Source organism: Balaenoptera musculus, chromosome 2 (genome assembly GCF_009873245.2).
Source record: "Balaenoptera musculus isolate JJ_BM4_2016_0621 chromosome 2, mBalMus1.pri.v3, whole genome shotgun sequence".
Classification (NCBI taxonomy): Eukaryota; Metazoa; Chordata; class Mammalia; order Artiodactyla; family Balaenopteridae; genus Balaenoptera; species Balaenoptera musculus.
Window position 1 is genome coordinate 172,727,133 of NC_045786.1, and position 16,938 is coordinate 172,744,070.

A 16,938-nucleotide genomic window follows, 5' to 3' on the forward strand; every position below is an offset into this window, starting at 1 on the left:
GTGACAGGCCAGAATCTTACCCGTGCCGTTCCCCCCTCACCCTGACTCGGTTATTAGCTATTTATCCTTCAGTCTCAGATCTCCCTGGTGACCAATCCAGAGGCGCTCACGGCTTTTCCCTCAGCTCCAACCTCCTGTGTCTCCCGGAGACCATGAGCTCAGCGGGAACAGCGCCTGGGCCTGTCTTGTTCACCACTGTGTCTCCAGTGTCTGGCGCTGTGCTCCACCCCTCCACTCGCTAGTTCATAGGCTCCATCACGGTTTGATGGAAGGATGAATGAATGAACGATCCGGCAGAGGGAAGAGCCTGATCCCACCAGGGAGGTGTGCAATCAAAAGCTGTGTGCGGTAATACCAAGTGTTCCTGTGAAGCAGACTGAGGAGTGTGCAGAGGGTAATTGGGAGAAATAAAGTTAGAATATTCTCTTCCCTCTAATAAGCATCTGAGGACATCTGTGCCAGGCCCCGTGCTGACAAAGAGCCCACAGACGGACCAAGTGGGGCCCTGTTAGTCCTGTGAGGGTTCTCAGCACCTAAGTCTGATGACAGCCCCTCCGCCCCCACCAATCCCCAGGTGCTCCTACACAGCCTATTCTGCATATACCTTGAAGCGGATCACAGCCCCCAGAAGTCCAGTCAAGGACCACAGCTTAAGTATCCCTCCTCTAGGTGGAACGAGAAAAATCAAATGAGTGCTTGGAGCGCGAGCCACGCCAAGACAGCACTGAGGGCGCAACCCAGCGCTTCGGAGACGGTTGCGGGGACAAGGCCTTAGGGCCAGGGAAGGAACGGCGATGGGAGGCCCTTGGACCCATTTTAAGAAACTTATCCTAGTCTCCACAAACAGGGAGCCGGGCAAACTTCCCGCACCCAGAAGGACCCTAATCTATAGACAGGCTCGGAAAGGTGCCGCAAGCAGCGCGCGACGCCTTGCCAAAATACGACTGCCCCACCCCCACCGGTGCATTGTGGGGGTTTAAAGGCACCAACCGGATACCGGTCTCGCGAGCGAGCGAGATTCACGCGGATGACAGAGATTGGGTGGGGAGGGGAAGGCAAGGCTTCTACTCTCCGAGCAAGAGTCCCGCCCCCCGGCCGGGATGGGCCAATCCCAAGGCCTCCCGGTCCTGGCCCCTGGGGATTGGTCCGAGGGCTCACATGGTTAAGCGGGCCATGGGGCCCTGGACCGAGCCGACTCCCGGGCACTTGACCGAGGCGTCGATGGTGTCTTTGCACAGCAGCGAAGGGCCGGAGAGACCTAGACTCAGAAGCTCGCGGGCTGCCGGCCGGTCTCGGCCTCCGCACGCGGCCGTGGGCAAGTCGAGTTCGAACACTTGCTGAATAAAGAGCCCGCCTAAAAGGTGATCCGGCCCTCAGTTACCTCGCCTGTGGCATGGGTACAGTGTTGCCGGGAGAACAGGGTTGCCTCAGGTCTAGGTGAGGCGGGGTGCGTGAAATGCCTGCCAGGTAAGAAGCGGGGCGAAGGCCTGGCGGGACGCAGCGGCCCGGGGAGACGGGCACCCTGTTCATCTGCCCAGAAAGCTGGCCGTGGATCCCGTGTTGAGCCGAGCAGCGCCCCCTGTCCTCGAATGACTTCAGGGACCAGTCGTAGACAGTGGGTATGTGGCGGGCCTGCACCCTCTAGGTGCGAACCACTTGACTTTTGTTGTCTTAACTAGATCTTTACAACAGCGGTGCGGGGTCATTGTCGTAGACGGGGAGACTTTGCTGAGGCCGCACAGCCTGGAGTGAAGGAGCCAGGGTTGGACCCAGGCATCAACCTGCTCAACCCGCAGGCCTTCTAGCAGGTGGCTCCTGTACCCCAAGGGGGGCCTGTGCAGCGCCTCCAGAGGGGACTCAGCCCTCGTCCATGAGACCCACCTGTCACTCGTGTCCCCTCTGTTTCCATCATCAGCCCCAGTGTCTGGAAAACCTTTACAGGCCCGTGGTGTTCTAGGAGCATAATTAGGATGCTGGAACCACGGCCCAGAGTTGCGAGTTTCACCGTACAGGATGGGGTCTGCCCCTGAGCAGTCTAGGCATGGCCACGTCGGGATCCTTTTCCCCAGAACCAAAGGCACCCACCGCCCGTTAGGATGTCTGGCCCTCAAGAGGAGGGGCTCTCTGACACATGAGATCATCACAACGGACCCTGCCTCACTTTCTTTGTTATTAGACTATATTAAGAAAAAAAAAGGGACTTCCCTGGCAGTCCAGTGATTAAGACTCCGAGCTTCCACTGCAGGGTCACGGGTTCGATCCCTGGTCGGGGAACGAAGATCCCGCATGCCCCGCAACGTGGCAATCAATCAATCAGTTTTAGATTTACTGAAAAGTTAAGAGTTGGGAGTGCCCTTATTACAGCCCCCCACATACACACATATACGGGCACACACACCATTTCCTTTATTGTTAACATCTTGCATTAGTTGTACATTTGCTACATTTGATGAGGTGATATTGATACATTATTATTAACTAGAGTCCATAGTTTGTTCAGAGTTTCTTAGTTTTTCCCCAGTGTGTTTCTTCTGTGTCAGGATCCCATCAAGGATACTGCGTCACATGTAATTGTCCACCTCACTTTCTCATTCTGAAGGTGCAGTATTGAGAGAGGAGGTTAAAGAAGCACGTAATTGCTTAACTTGTTCTTGGCTTTAAGTCTGAGAAAATGCTAGGGAAGAGGCTGCTGCTGGGGGCTGCGTTTTGGTGTTGTGTCTGGTGGGTGTCAGCCGCGTGGGGCACCGGGTCCTGGGGAAGGGCGGGGCCCTGAGGAGGGGCTTCCCTCCAGAGCGACCCTTCTCAGAGCGGCCCCTCGGGTTGGGGTGATGGGAGGTTATGTTTGGAGGACAGAAAATTTCAGTTTGGCGTGATGAAAACATTCTGGACATGGATAGTGGTGATGGTTACACAAATTTACTTAATACCACTGATTGTACACTTTAAAATGCTTAAGTTTTATGTATATTTTACCACACTTTTTTTAAAGCTGAAGAAATAAATATGCAATTTAAACAAGACATCCATTCTTAGCTTTTCAGTAAAGAAAACCTATAGGTATATATTTCAAAACTAAACAGAACTGTTCTTTGGAGGCCCTACATTCCTAGAATAAGGTTCCTCCACAGACCTGGGATGAGGGCTCAGTGCAGACCGGGCTGCAGCACCGCCATCACTATTACTAATAACAGTAACATTAAAAAGAGCTGCCCGTGAGTGGCCAGCTGTGCAGGCCACTTTGTCTCATGTATTCCTCTCATAGCTCCAGGGGCAGTTACACTCATTAGCCTCATTTAAAGAAGGGGAACTTGGCACAGAGAGGTTAAGAGACTCACCCAAGGTCACACAGCTGGTAGTGGCAGCACCAGGTTCCTACCAGAACCAGGACTTTCTCACCACCCACTGCCGTGCCAGCCAAGCATTCCAAACCCCTCCAAAGCCAGCTTAGTAACAGGAGAAAGGTGTCCCTCAACAGGCCTGCAAGTGAGGCTGGTGGGTGACTGCGGAATCCTCTTTCTGGTCAAAGTGAGGACTAACTGTTGGTGGGAAGCACTGGTTGCCTGCTTTTTCAGAAAGCTGCAGTAGTGGCCTGTGGTTATTAAACACACGGGTCTGTTCTACAGCAGTGTTCTCCAGGTATCACCTGTAAATCTCCAGCCCCACACTGGCTGGATTTTGATGTTGCACCAAAAGAGTTCCATAGCCAAGGAATTTAAGAAACTACACCTCCCCTGCCCCGCAGAGATTCACAAGGCCTTCTAGAGGCTCTGAAAAGTCCTGTCCAGAAGGAACTCGTTAAGCTTTGTCTAACGTAGTGATTCCCAACCTTATTTGACCCCAGAGGCCCATTTTCAATGCACGACCAGGCCCCAGCCTCCAGGTTGCCGTGCACAGCTGCCCGGGCGATACTGGGAAACGTGCTGCTTGTAAACAAGGGGTCTTACGTCTTCACTTTGTGGATGAGGCACAGACGTGCAAAGAGGTTAAATGGCTTAACCACGGCCCCTCCTGGCTCAACTTAGAAAGTCAATATGAAATTGTTTAGGTTACAGAAACAGCAGTTGTCAAACTTACAAGAAGGCTGGCTGGCAGTGCAGGGGGATTCCAGCAAATGCTGGGATCAAGGAAATAGTACATGTTTTCTGATGAAACCCTTTAGATCCTACCACTTTCAGGGCAAAATGGGGGTTTTGTCTTTCTTGTCAGTGAAATCGTGGAAGTGTCCCCCCTCTGCCCCCACGGTGAAAAGGGATCATTGCACTGAGGTTCAGCAAAGTCCCAGCCTAGCAGGACACTGTGCCCCGTGCTTTACACCTCACCGGACAGGGAATTCCACTGGAAATGTGGGAGCGCCCCTGTCAAACGTTTCCATCCTTTGGAGTAAAGGAGATTCTTTCTTCAAAGTGAACACTCGGATGCTTAACCCTGTGAGCGGAGTTTTGGGTGGCTGTGCAGTTGCTCTGGGCCAGTGATCACTACTTTACAGACGGAAAGTGGAGGTGGGCGCCAGGGGACGTTCGGGAGAGAGAGGGTGCACCGGCAGCCCCCCTGTGCTTGGTGCCACGGTGGAGACTGGGAAAAAGACAGTCCACACCCTCCTGGTGGTTAGAAGCCTCTAGACACAGGCAGTCTCTGAGTCTGAACTCCTCCTCTGCCTCTTGCTACCTGTGAGACCTTAAGCAGGTTACTTCTGCCTTTGGCTCTATTACCCCATCTTCAAACTGCGGCGATAATAAGCTACCTCGTTAACATTGTGGATGTCGGATAAAGCCGTTAGATCGGGCCAGCTCATGGCGGTAGCACAGCCGTGATTATCACAAGCATGACTCTCCAGCCACAAACGTGTGTGCGGGAAGTTCCACTGGCTCTGTTTTCTATAACAGCCTAATTTCTGACCCCAGTTCCCATTCCACGATTCCACGGGCTGGCACATCACAGGAGTCAGTTCCAGAGTTCTGCCCCTTCCTAAGTCAGGACTCCCACAGGGACAGGGCCTGGGGAGGGGAGAGTGGGGACCTGCTGGCCACTCATCGTTTATCCACACAGGTACTGCAGGCTCCGGGTCCCATGCCACAGTGCTGTCCCCAGCCTCGAGGGCCGCTTTGGCCAGCCTGCCTGGAGTCCTACCACCTGGGTGCACAACCTGCATTGCTCTCTGGGGGCTGGCGGGCAGCAGGCCTGGGACCTTGTCACCTGCCTTCCCACCGCAGCCCAGGGAATCTTCCCATGGCCCAGGATACCTCATTGCCCCCTGCTTCTCCAGGACAGTTTGCCCACAAGGGAGACTCCAGTTCTTCCTTCATTTTCCTTACATCCTTGTTTTCCTAAGGGCTAGGACTCTGGCAAAAACCAAAATCTGAAAGACCCACAGACACCTGCTTTCAATCCTAGGACAAGGGACCCAGGCTGGCTCCTGCTTGCAGGGGGAGAAGGAGCAGGAAGGCGGAGGGAAAGTGGCAATGTATGTGGTCCCTGCTTCGCACAGTTCCGATGTGCACAGATTTTAATTACTGTGGTCTAGTTAAATAACACCAGTCCCCAACACGGTTCAAATATCAGTTACCTCGATGTGTGACGTGAGTTACTGCGTCAAGTACAAACTGTGCTGCAAGCTATTCAGTCTGCAAATCACCTGCAGGTGCGCCTCAGACCCACAACCCATCATGGCGCTGCTTTCAAAGTCATTGGTCAGGGCTTCCCTGGTGACGCAGTGGTTAAGAATCCGCCTGCCAATGCAGGGGACACGGGTTCGAGCCCTGGTCCAGGAAGATCCCACATGCCGCAGAGCAACTAAGCCCGTGTGCCACAACTACTGAGCCTGCACTCTAGAGCCCGCGAGCCACAACTACTGAGCCTGCGTGCCACACCTACTGAAGCCCGCGAGCCTAGAGCCTGTGCTCTGCAACAAGAGAAACCACTGCAATGAGAAGCCCACGCACTGCAATGAAGAGTAGGCCCCCGCTTGCCGCAACTACAGAAAGCCTGCACACAACAACGAGACCCAACACGGCCAAAAATTTTAAAAATAAATAAATAAATAATTTTAAAAAAGTCGTTGGTCACCGCACACCTGCTACTCAGTTCCTACACAGCCAGCAAAGTGTGAGTTGTGTTGCCTTCTGTGATAAACCCACTTAATGTGTTACAAAAATGCATCACTGACACAGGGAATTGGCCAAAAGATGGAAGTGCAGGAAAGGTACCAAAAACACTAATAGAGCTGGCAGTGCAATTGGAGTGAAGGGTGACGGTCCTAGAAGGAAAGGAGGACAGGGGAGGGTGGGGTGCGGCTCTGCCGCTGCGCCAGGGCTGGAGGTGTATGGCTGAGGGACCTGGGGAGGGGCGAGAAGGAGGAAGACGCCGAGGAAGTGGTGCCGGCAAAAACCTTTGCAGTAAAGGAACTCAGAGACGCTTCAAATCACTGAGTGTGCAAAGGTCACGTTGGAGGCTGGCCCAGACCTAGAAAAGATGATGATGGTTCACCACGGCAGAGAAAAGATGCTCATTCCATATCCTAAGTTATACAATGAGAAGAAGGCGAGCACTGTTCAAACTACTCCTGATAAGTTTTTTTCTTAAAATTGTGGTTAAATACACATACTGTAAAATCTACCACCCCGTCCACTTCCAAGTGTACGGTTCTGTGGTATTAAGTACACTCACACTGTTGGAAAAATTCAGAACACTTCATGAGTTTGTGTCCCCCTTGTGCAGGATCGTGCTCACCTTCTCTGTATCCTTCCAATTTTTTTTTAATAAATTTATTTATTTTTGGCTGCATTGGGTCTTTGTTGCTGCGCGTGGGCTTTCTCTAATTGCGGTGAGTGGGGGCTACTCTTCGTTGCGGTGTGCGGGCTTCTCGTTGCGGTGGCTTCTCTTGTTGCAGAACACGGGCTGTAGGTGCACAGGCTTCAGTACTTGTGGCTCGCAGGCTCTAGAGCACAGGCTCAGTAGTTGTGGCACGTGGGCTCAGTAGTTGTGGCTCTTGGGCTCTAGAGCACAGGCTCAGTAGTTGTGGCTCACGGGCTTAGTTGCTCCGCGGCATGTGGGATCTTCCCAGACCAGGGCTCAAACCCATGTCCCCTGCATTGGAAGGCGGATTCTTAACCACTGTGCCCCCAGGGAAGTCCCTAAACAACTTATTTTAACTTAAACTGTCTAAAAGAAAAAAAATATATATATATATTTTTTAAATATTTATTTATTTATTTGGTTGCACCGGATCTTAGTTTCAGCAGGCAGGCTACTTTGTTGAGGCTCCTTGGTTGTGGCATGCATGTGGGATCTAGTTCCCTGACCAGGGATCGAACCCGGGCCCCCTGCCTTGGGATCGTGGAGTCTTATCCACTGCGCCACCAGGGAAGTCCCCCCAAAATATCTTTATAAATAAAAGAACATTCCTGTATTTGCCAATTTTACTGGATACACAGCTTCTTTCAAACCATATTTAACCCATTATCTATTGCAGAGGCAGGAAAACTTAAAAAAAAAAAATCTATATTTTCCAGACTCTCTTGCAGCTAGGATTCTGTTGGAGATATGGTTTTACCAATTAAACACACCCATGCAAGCCTTGGGAGGTAATCTTTCCAAAGAGATTAGCACAATGGGTGACAAGCAGGCTATGGCAGGCATGTGTGTTGGCAGTAGCTGGACCCACGTCCCACTGCCTGGTCACCTGCTTCATGGTGTGGGTGACCAGACAGGAGCAAGCCCCTGAATTCTGGGTGACAGCTGTGGCAACAGAGACATAAAGCACAGGTCTAGGGCAGCCCTTGATGTCTGTGCCTTTTTGTAAGCACTTAACTCCATCTATGAAATCCCTTTCTACTTGAAATACCTGGAGTGGTTTGTTTCCCGCCCTGAACGCTGAATGAATCAACAATGGCTTTCCTGTAAAGCCCAAAGCCTTTTGTTTGGGGAAGAGTCCACCGATTCAAATGCCACACCATCTTTCATGCACAATCCATACACCAGTGATAGATTGTGTATAATTTCCAGTCTTGGTTTCTTTAAAGTGGAGTGAGGACTGAAAGGCACTACGTTAGCGGCTGACACACAGAAGCCTTCTAGATGTTTATGATTTCCCCCAATGTCTTCACCTGTCTGACTCGAATGTAATTCAGCAGTATTTTTAGGGACTTGCCTTTATCCAGTCTTCCCAGATAAGAATTCAACTTAGTTTTCTTAGAAACAACAGCTCTGGGGATTCTCCGGTGGTCCATTGGTTAAGACTCTGCCTTCCAATGCAGGGGGCGCAGGTTTGATGCCTGGTTGGGGAACTAAGATCCCACATACCATGTGGTGTAGCCAAAGAAAAAAAAAAAGAAAAGAAACAACAACTCCTTTTGCCCTCATATTTCACTGACTTACTGTAGCATTTCATTTCCCCTCCCTGTGAGTTTATACATCCTGGTCCATTGACATCACGCTTGGCCATGTGACTTGCTTCAACCAATGGAATATGAGAGGATGTGACATGTGTCATTTCTGAGCAGAAACCGAAGAGCCAGCATGTAGTTCTCTCCATAGCTCATTTCCTTCTGCCACAGAACAGGTGCTATGGCCTGAATGTGTCCCCTGCCCCCAAAATTCACATGCTAAAGCCCCAGTCCCCAATATGATGGTATCTGGAGATGAGGCCTTTGGGAGGGAATTAGTTCATGAGGGTAAATTCCTCATGAATGGGATTCGTGCCCTTATGAAAAGAAACACTAGAGAGGTGATTTCTCTCTCTGCCATGCGAGGACACAGCAAGAAGGGAGCCATCTGTAAACCAGGAAGAGAGTCTTTGCCAGAACTGGACCATGCTGCCCCCCCAAACCCAGGCTCCCAGCGTCCAGAACTGTGAGGAATAAATGTTTGTTGTTTAAGTACCCCCAGTCGATGGTATTGTTATAGCAGCCAGAACTGACCAAGCAACAGACAGTGCTCCAGATAGAAGCTGTTCCATCAGCCCGGGTCTCAGAATAAGAGCAGGTGCGGCAAAGTCACAGCCAACCCCGAATGGACATGTAGCTGGGGCAAGAAATGTTCTAGCCACTGAGATTTGACTGTCATTTGTGCCTGCGGTATAACCCAGCCTCTCATGATTGATACAGTTACCCTTACTTTCCCTGAGGTTGTGTGTTGGAGTTTGCTCTACTGGGTTCTGTGACTACAAGTGCAGAGATCACTTCAAAAACCTTCCCCCAGGTTCTCTAAAAAAAAACTAAAAATGGAACTACCGTATGATCCAGCAATCCCACTCCTGGGCATATATCCAGAGAAAACCATACTTTGAAAAGATACATGCACCCCCTATGTTCATAGCAACACTATTCACAAGAGCCAAGACATGGAAGCAACCTAAGTGTCCATCGACAGGTGAATGGATAAAGAAGATGTGGTACATATATACAATGGAATAGTACTCAGCCATAAAAAAGAATGATATAATGCCATTTGCAGCAACATGGATGGACCTAGAGAATATCATATTAAGTGAAGTAAGTCAGACAGGGGAAGATAAATATCATATGATATCACTTATATGTGGAATTTAAAAATTGATACAAATGAACTTATTTACAAAATGGAAACAGACTCACAGACATAGGAAACAAACTTACGGTTACCAGAGGGGAAAGGGGGGTAGCGGGAGGGATAAATTAGGAGTTTGAGATTAACACATACACACTACTATATATAAAATAGATAATCAATAGGGACCTACTGTAAGGCACAGGGAACTCTACTCAGTATTCTGTAATAACCTATATGGGAAAAGAATCCCTCTATGGGAAAAGTGTTTGTAGCTAACACTTGCTGAGTAATACTGGTTGTTTTTTTTTTTTGCTGCACCGCGTGGCATGCAGGATCTTAGTTCCCCGACCAGGGATCGAACCCATGCCCCCTGCATTGGAAGCGTGGAGTCTTAACCACTGGACTGCCAGAGAAGTCCCACTTTTTTTTTTTAACTTCTGTTCTTTTAGAATCACCCTGTAATTCACCTGGAGGGAACAGAATTACTCTATTTCCTCAGGCCTCAAAGATTCCCTCGTCACCCACAGTGAGCAAGACGCAGTTCCAGCCACTGGCCCACTCTAAGATTCAGTGTTAACCAGAGCAAGCCCTGGACCTCATGGAATCACATTCTAGTTGGGGGCTCAAACCCTAAGCAAGATGCACAAGTATGTGTCGTGCACGGAAACATGCTCTGGAGGAAAATGAAGCAATAGATAAAGGGGTGAGCAGTGGTGGTGTTGTTTTGAAGGCCCCGCTAAAGGGGGTCACTCTTGAGCAGAGGTCTGGTGAAGAGAAGGAGCGAGTTCTTTAGGACCCTGGAGGAAGAGCATCCTTTTTATTTTTTATTTTTAAAAATTTTTTATTGAAATGTAGCTGATTTACAGTGTTGTGTTAGTTTCAGGTGTACAGTAAAGTGATTCATATATATATTTTTTTTCAGATTCTTTTCCATTATAGGTTATTACAAGATATTGAATATAGTTTCTCATGTTATACAGTAGGACCTTGTTGTTTACCTGTCTTATATAAAGTAGTGTGTATCGGTTAATCCCAAACTCCTGTCTTATCCCTCCCCCCACCCCCGTTTCCCTCCTGGTAACCATAAGTTTGTTTTCTATGTCTGTGAGTCTTTCTGTTAGGAAGAGCATTTTAGAAAGAGGGGAAGACCCTCAGGCTGGGGCTGGCAGTGCAGGTGGGGAAGAGACGTCCGATTTGGGAGGCATCCGGGGAGAGTGGCAGGCTTTGCTGCTGGACCAGATGGAGATGTGAGGGGCTGGGAGTGTTTTCAGAGACACCAAGGAACACCCGAGCACGTGGCTGAGGCAGGCAGTGTTTACTGAGACGGGGAGCTCGGGGGGTGTCAGGGAGGGGAATCACGGGCTCACTTCTGGACAAAGAACAGGTGGGACAAATCGAAAACAAATGGCAAGATGGTGACTTCACCCAGCCATATCTCTAACCCCACACCACCCCGCAAATAAAGGGCAGAGATTGTCAGATAGGATTTTCTAAAAGCAAGAGCCAACTATAAGAAACCCACTTTAAATATTGGGTTGGCCAAAAAGTGCCTTCGGTTTTTAAGGAAAAATAAAAGACACATTTTTCATTTTCACCAAGAACTTTATTGAACAAAGTAGTCACACTTTTGTTCCACTACCTTCTGCCATTTTTCAGGCAACTTCATAATTCCATCTTCCCCAAACTTTTTATCTTTTTGATAAAAGGTACTGTTCTGAGTACCTTTTACAGTCTTCCAGGGAATTGAAATTTTTTTCCATTAAGAGAATTTTGTAAAGACCGAAATAAATGGAAATCCAAAGGTGCAGTGTCTGGTGAATATGGCAGATGAATCAGAACTTCCCAGCCAAGCTGTAACAGTTTTTGCCTGGTCATCAAAAACACGCGGTCTTGCGGTATCCTGATGGAAGATTATGCATTCTCTGTTGACTAATTCTGGACGTTTCTCGTCAAGTGCCGCTTTCAGTTGGTCTAACTGGGAGCAGTACTTGTTGGAATTAATCGTTTGGTTTTCTGGAAGAAGCTCATAGTAGAGGACTCCCTTCCAATCCCACCATATACAGAACATCACCTTCTTTGGATGAAGACTGGCCTTTGGTGTGGTTGGTGGTGGTTCATTTCGCTTGCCCCACGATCTCTTCCATTCCACATTGTTTTACAGTATCCACTTTTCATTGCCCGTCACAATTTGTTTTAAAAACGGAACATTTTCCTTACGTTTCAGTGGAGAATCGCATGGGGAAATACGGTCAAGAAGGTTTTTTTCGCTTAACTTATGTGGAACCCAAACGTCAAAGCGATGAATATAACCAAGCTGGTGCAAATGATTTTCAGTGCTTGATTCGGATATTTTGAGTATGTCGGCTATCTCCCACATGGTATAACATTGATTGTTCTCAATTAATGCCTTCATTTGATCACTATCAACTTCAACTGGTCTACCTGACCGTGGAGCATCGTCCAGTGAGAAATCTCCAGCATGAACCTTCAAAAACCACTTTTGACACATTGGATCAGTCACAGCAACTTCTCCATACACTGCGCAAATCTTTTTTTGCATTTCAGTTGCGTTTTTACCTTTCCTGAAATAATAAAGCATAATATGCTGAAAATGTTGCTTTTTTTCTTCCATCTTCCATATTAAAATGGCTGCACAAAAATTCACCAATTTTGATAAGTTTTTTTTAAATGCACGCTGATGTGACAGCTGTCACGTACAATCTAACAAAATTGTTTCGAATGAAGTTAAAGACAACTAAGTGCTACTAGAGCCATCTTACGGAAAAAACCGAACGAACATTTTGGGCAACCCAGTATAAAGGCACAGATGGGGTAAAAGCGAAGGATGGAAAAGACATCACACTAACACTGATCCAGAGAAAACCAGCCAGAGAGACCATGCTCATATCAGATGAAGTAAATTTCAGAGCAAATAACACTACTAGGAATAAAGTGGGGTGTTTCACGGTGATCAAGGGGTCGATTCATGAAAAGGACACAACAATGCTTTATGTATCTAATAATAGAGCTTCAAAATACAGGAAGCAAAAACAGACTGAACTGCGTGGAGAGAGACAATTGCACAGCTATAAGCCAAAAGTTCAACACCTCTTTCAATAGGTAGAACAAGTAGCACGGATATAGGTCTTAACACCTTCAGCCAAGTTGGCCTGATTGGCATTTTCTAGAACACTCCACCCAACAACAGCAGATGTGACTTCTAAGGTTGGGACTCATCGGTGTGCAGACGTACTGAGTGTCACAGGGCTGGGAGGGAGTGTTGACAGCACACACAAGCCGCGCGGTGTCAATGGCGTCCAAAGGTCGAGCAAGAGAAGGGCCCAGAACTGGTCACTGGATTTGGCCACGTGGAGGCCATTGGTGACCTTGACAACAGCACTTGCGGGGGGGGGGCGGCGGGGGAGTGTGGGGTTGGGCTGGGTGAGAGGCAGTCCCCACCTATGCTCATTTTCAAGGAGTTTTCCTGAAAAAGTCAGCAAAGCATGAGAAGTGCTGGCAGGAAGCTGTGGCAGGGGTTTCCCGAAAGAAGGGATGGATTGGAGCAGCTTGGACGCGGCCGGGAAGAACCCAGGAGGGAGAGAGGGAACGTCTGAGGGCGAGGGGAGGATTTCAGAGACGACGTCCATGAGAGGCGGTGGGGTCCAGCGTCCCCAGGGAGCGGTGGCCTTGGCTGGGGACACAGACCGTTCTCAGGTAAGAGAAGAGGCTGGGTACCTCCAGAGGAGCGGCCAGGGCAGCGGCAGGCGTCCCGGAGGGCTTGCGCGCAGGAGAGAGACTGAACTGTCTGCGTTAGAGGCAATCTCCTCTAACTTTATCAATGGGCGGTGGGATGCAGGCTGGACCACGGGCTGGCATTCCCCTCTGGTCACCGCCATTGCTCGCTTTGCGACCCTGGACGAGTCATCCGGGTGACCTTGGGAAGGTGAGCCTGGAGGCGTCCCCGGGACGGATGGGGCAGCAGGCTGGGAGGAGGCGTAAGAGCGACAGGAAAAGATTCCAGGGTGTGCGTCCTCCGCTGCGCCACTAGAGGGCGCCAAGCGACCGCTCTGTTCCTTAGGGGCGCTTCCCACCCCCACCCCCCCGCCCCCCAGCCGCGTCCAGCCCGGCTCAAAGTCGCCAGAAACCTGGGGTGGTTCCAGACTCACCCAGAGGCTCAGTAGACAAGGAACCGAGACAGAAAAGGGGGGGATGCCAGGACGAGCTTCATCAGAAAGTGTCCTGTAGCCCGGTGAGCTATAGGTGGGTGGAGTCCCGCGCTGGCGACGGAATGACGCTGCCTGGTTTCGAGCAGCAGGGAAGGTCAAAATCCAAACTATGCCCTGTGGACCGGCCGCCGCTGCCACCCGGCACCGCGTTCCCGGGGAGTGAGGCGTTGCTTTCACAGCCATTAACAAAGCACCCACGTTGCGCCAGGCCCTGCTGGTGCTGGGAATGAGCCCATGGAATGAATGAATGAATGAATGGGCGAGCCCAATGTGGAATTTCAAGGGGGAAGAGGGGGATGCCAGACGCGGGGCCTGAAGGTGCTGGGCCAGCCGGACTTCCGCTGAGGGCTCAGTGTGGCCCAGGGTTGCGAGAGGGAGAGGGAGAGGGAAGATGGGGATGAGAAGGAGCCCCCAACTTGGATTTGAGGAGCCGTCCGGTGCAGTACTTGAAGGAGAAGGGTGGGGACCGTTCAGCACCAACTTCTGATAAAATACATGTGGCCCAGCAGCCACTACCATCCCCCATCAACTTAGAAAGAACTCTCTCTCGCCAGCACCCCCTGCCTACTGCCAACGGAAAGCAGACTCTCCTATGGACATGAGAAAGCAGAGATGCCAAACGGAGGAGATGCCAAACGGAGTTTGCAGTGGGAGAGGCCAGGTTTGGGTGGAGGGCCCCCCCTCCCAACACACACAGAGTCAGCTTGGGGCAGAGTCCTGCCCCAGGAGGCCAAGGGAGCATCTCACAAAAATATCCCCTTCCCTGTCAGCCGGGGACAGTCTAGCCAGCCCCCAGGATAAGGAATTTAGAGTGCTGGGCACTCTCTGTAAGCAGTCAATCAACATTGACCATTCTTCCTACGATGTATCTATTCAACACAGCAAACATCTTTAGAAAACAGAAATGCAAGCACATTTGATCAATGTATGGAGCCTTGTAGACGGATTGTTCAGGTTCCTCTGATTTCCATTCCCTTAGAAACAACAGACACTTTTAATTCTGAGCCTATCACACATGTAGGGCTGCACATCCGGAGCCCGCTGCTCTGCTGCCCTGGCTCGGAGCCAGATTGCAGATGTCTGAGTCCCTTGGATGCCCAAATGGCTGCGTCTGCTGGGTGGTGCTGACTCACGGTGCGGGCTGCAAGCAGCCTCTCTCCATCTGCCAGTTTGCTGCTGGGTTTCTGGGGCTCCAATGGTGTGTGGTCAATTCAGAGTTCACTAACCTGCACCTAACAGATTTTCTTCCATCCCTGTTCCTACCCCAAAGGACATGGGGCAGGGGGCAGCCCTTAGCAGAGTGCCTGGTATTGAGTGAGCTCTCAGTGTTAGTTGTTGGTGGCGTTACTATTATTCATTACCATTATGATCATAGCACAAACTCATTGCAGTGCTTTATATTTTTCCAGGAAGTTTATTTAGATCTGCTCGGGCATATGATATAAGACTGGACTAGTGTGAAATAAGTCAGACAGAGAAAGACAAATATCATATGATATCATTTACATTTGAAATCTTCAAAAATGATACAAATGAACTTATTTACAAAACAGAAATAGACTCACAGACAGAAAACAAATTAATGGTAAACAACAAGGACCTATTGTATAGCACAGGGAACTACACTCAATATCTTATAATAGGGATTTCCCTGGTGGTGCAGTGGTTAAGAATCCGCCTGCCAATGCAGGGGACACAGGTTTGAGCCCTGGTCGGGGAAGATCCCACATGCCGCAGAGCAACTAAGCCCATGCGCCACAACTGCTGAGCCTGCACTCTAGAGCCTGCAAGCCACAACTACTGAGCCCGTGTGCCACAACTACTGAAGCCTGCGCACCTAGAGCTCCTGCTCCGCAACAAGAGAAGCCACCGCAATGAGAAGACTGCGCACTGCAACGAAGACCCAATGCAACTAAAAATAAATAAATTAATTAATTTTTAAAAATCTTATAATAACCTATAACGGAAAAGAGTCTGAAACGGATATATATATCACTTTGCTGTACACTTGAAACTAACACAACATTGTACATTAGCTATACTTCAATTTTAAAAATTCCACACACAAAAAAGAGTGGACTGATGGAAGGCAGGAGGAGGATGGGATATTAATCTGTCCCCTCTGCCATGAGCTTCTTAAAGACAAGAATCATCTGATTAGTCTTCATGTTCCAGCAGTTTCTGGGGCTTGGCACTGGGTAACTGAGCAAGAATAGGCATACTGCATGTTTTGCAGTTTTCCAAAGATGATTTGGGGAAATCAGATCATCCCATCATCATTCTACCAATCAGGATTCAGCTCTCTGACTGTGCACTTTGATATAAAAATAGCACCTTTGGCTTCCCTTCCTCCGCCCAACTTAAGAAGCGAGTGATGAGTTTGAACTTTCAAAAGCCAATTAATGCTCCTTATAATAACTGTCATTTCTAAACCAAGAATATGGGCAGCCTGAATTCTGGCCCTTATGTCATGTCGGTGTACTGGAGGAGGTCCAGGCAAATGGGAGCTGGGGGAAAACTTATTGGGCAGGCACGGCAGTCCCTGCCTTGTGTGGACCCAGATGCTGAGGCCATCGGAATGACAGCGTCAGCCCCGGCTGCTATTCTGGGTGGATGCTTGTAGGTCTCCCCCGTGGTCCTCACGGCATTCTGGGGGGAATTATTTGCCATTAGCAACCAGGACCCACAACAGCCAGGCTTCACCCCACCGTTCAGGTGTCACCTCCTGGCTTTCCCGTACATCGCTCCTGCAGTCAGGCCTCTCTGCTTTTGCAGAAGCTGCTTCCTGCTCTGGGAATGTCCCCTCCCAGCCTCCCTCTTTCCTAGCAATGTGACACTTCCCTCATCTCCTCCCCCTCTGAAAAAGATCCTCAGTCTCCCTATGTATATTTAGTAACACAGATGACTATATTCTAGCTCAACACATCGTAGTCATTCATTCGTTCAAAGAAACTACACGGGTTAAGTGCTTAGAACAATGTCAGGCACAGGCTAAGTGCTCAAAACACGTTAGCTCGTTAACACCATTCATTCATTCAGTATTAGTGCAGTGTCTCAGGCTCTGTGCTGTTCGCTGAGTCCACAGCAGTGAACAGGACAGACGTAGTCCCTGACCACCTCTCACCGCCCCCCGCAGGTTCCCACCTTTAGGGCTTGAGGTGTGGGTATTGCGGAGCCCCGCCCAGCA

General features: G+C 49.6%; 1 pseudogene; it reads right to left on the reverse strand.

The window, feature by feature from the left end:
• Positions 1-6,671: 6,671 nt before the first annotated feature.
• LOC118891416 lies at positions 6,672-6,768 on the reverse strand (annotated as a pseudogene).
• Positions 6,769-16,938: the final 10,170 nt, after the last annotated feature.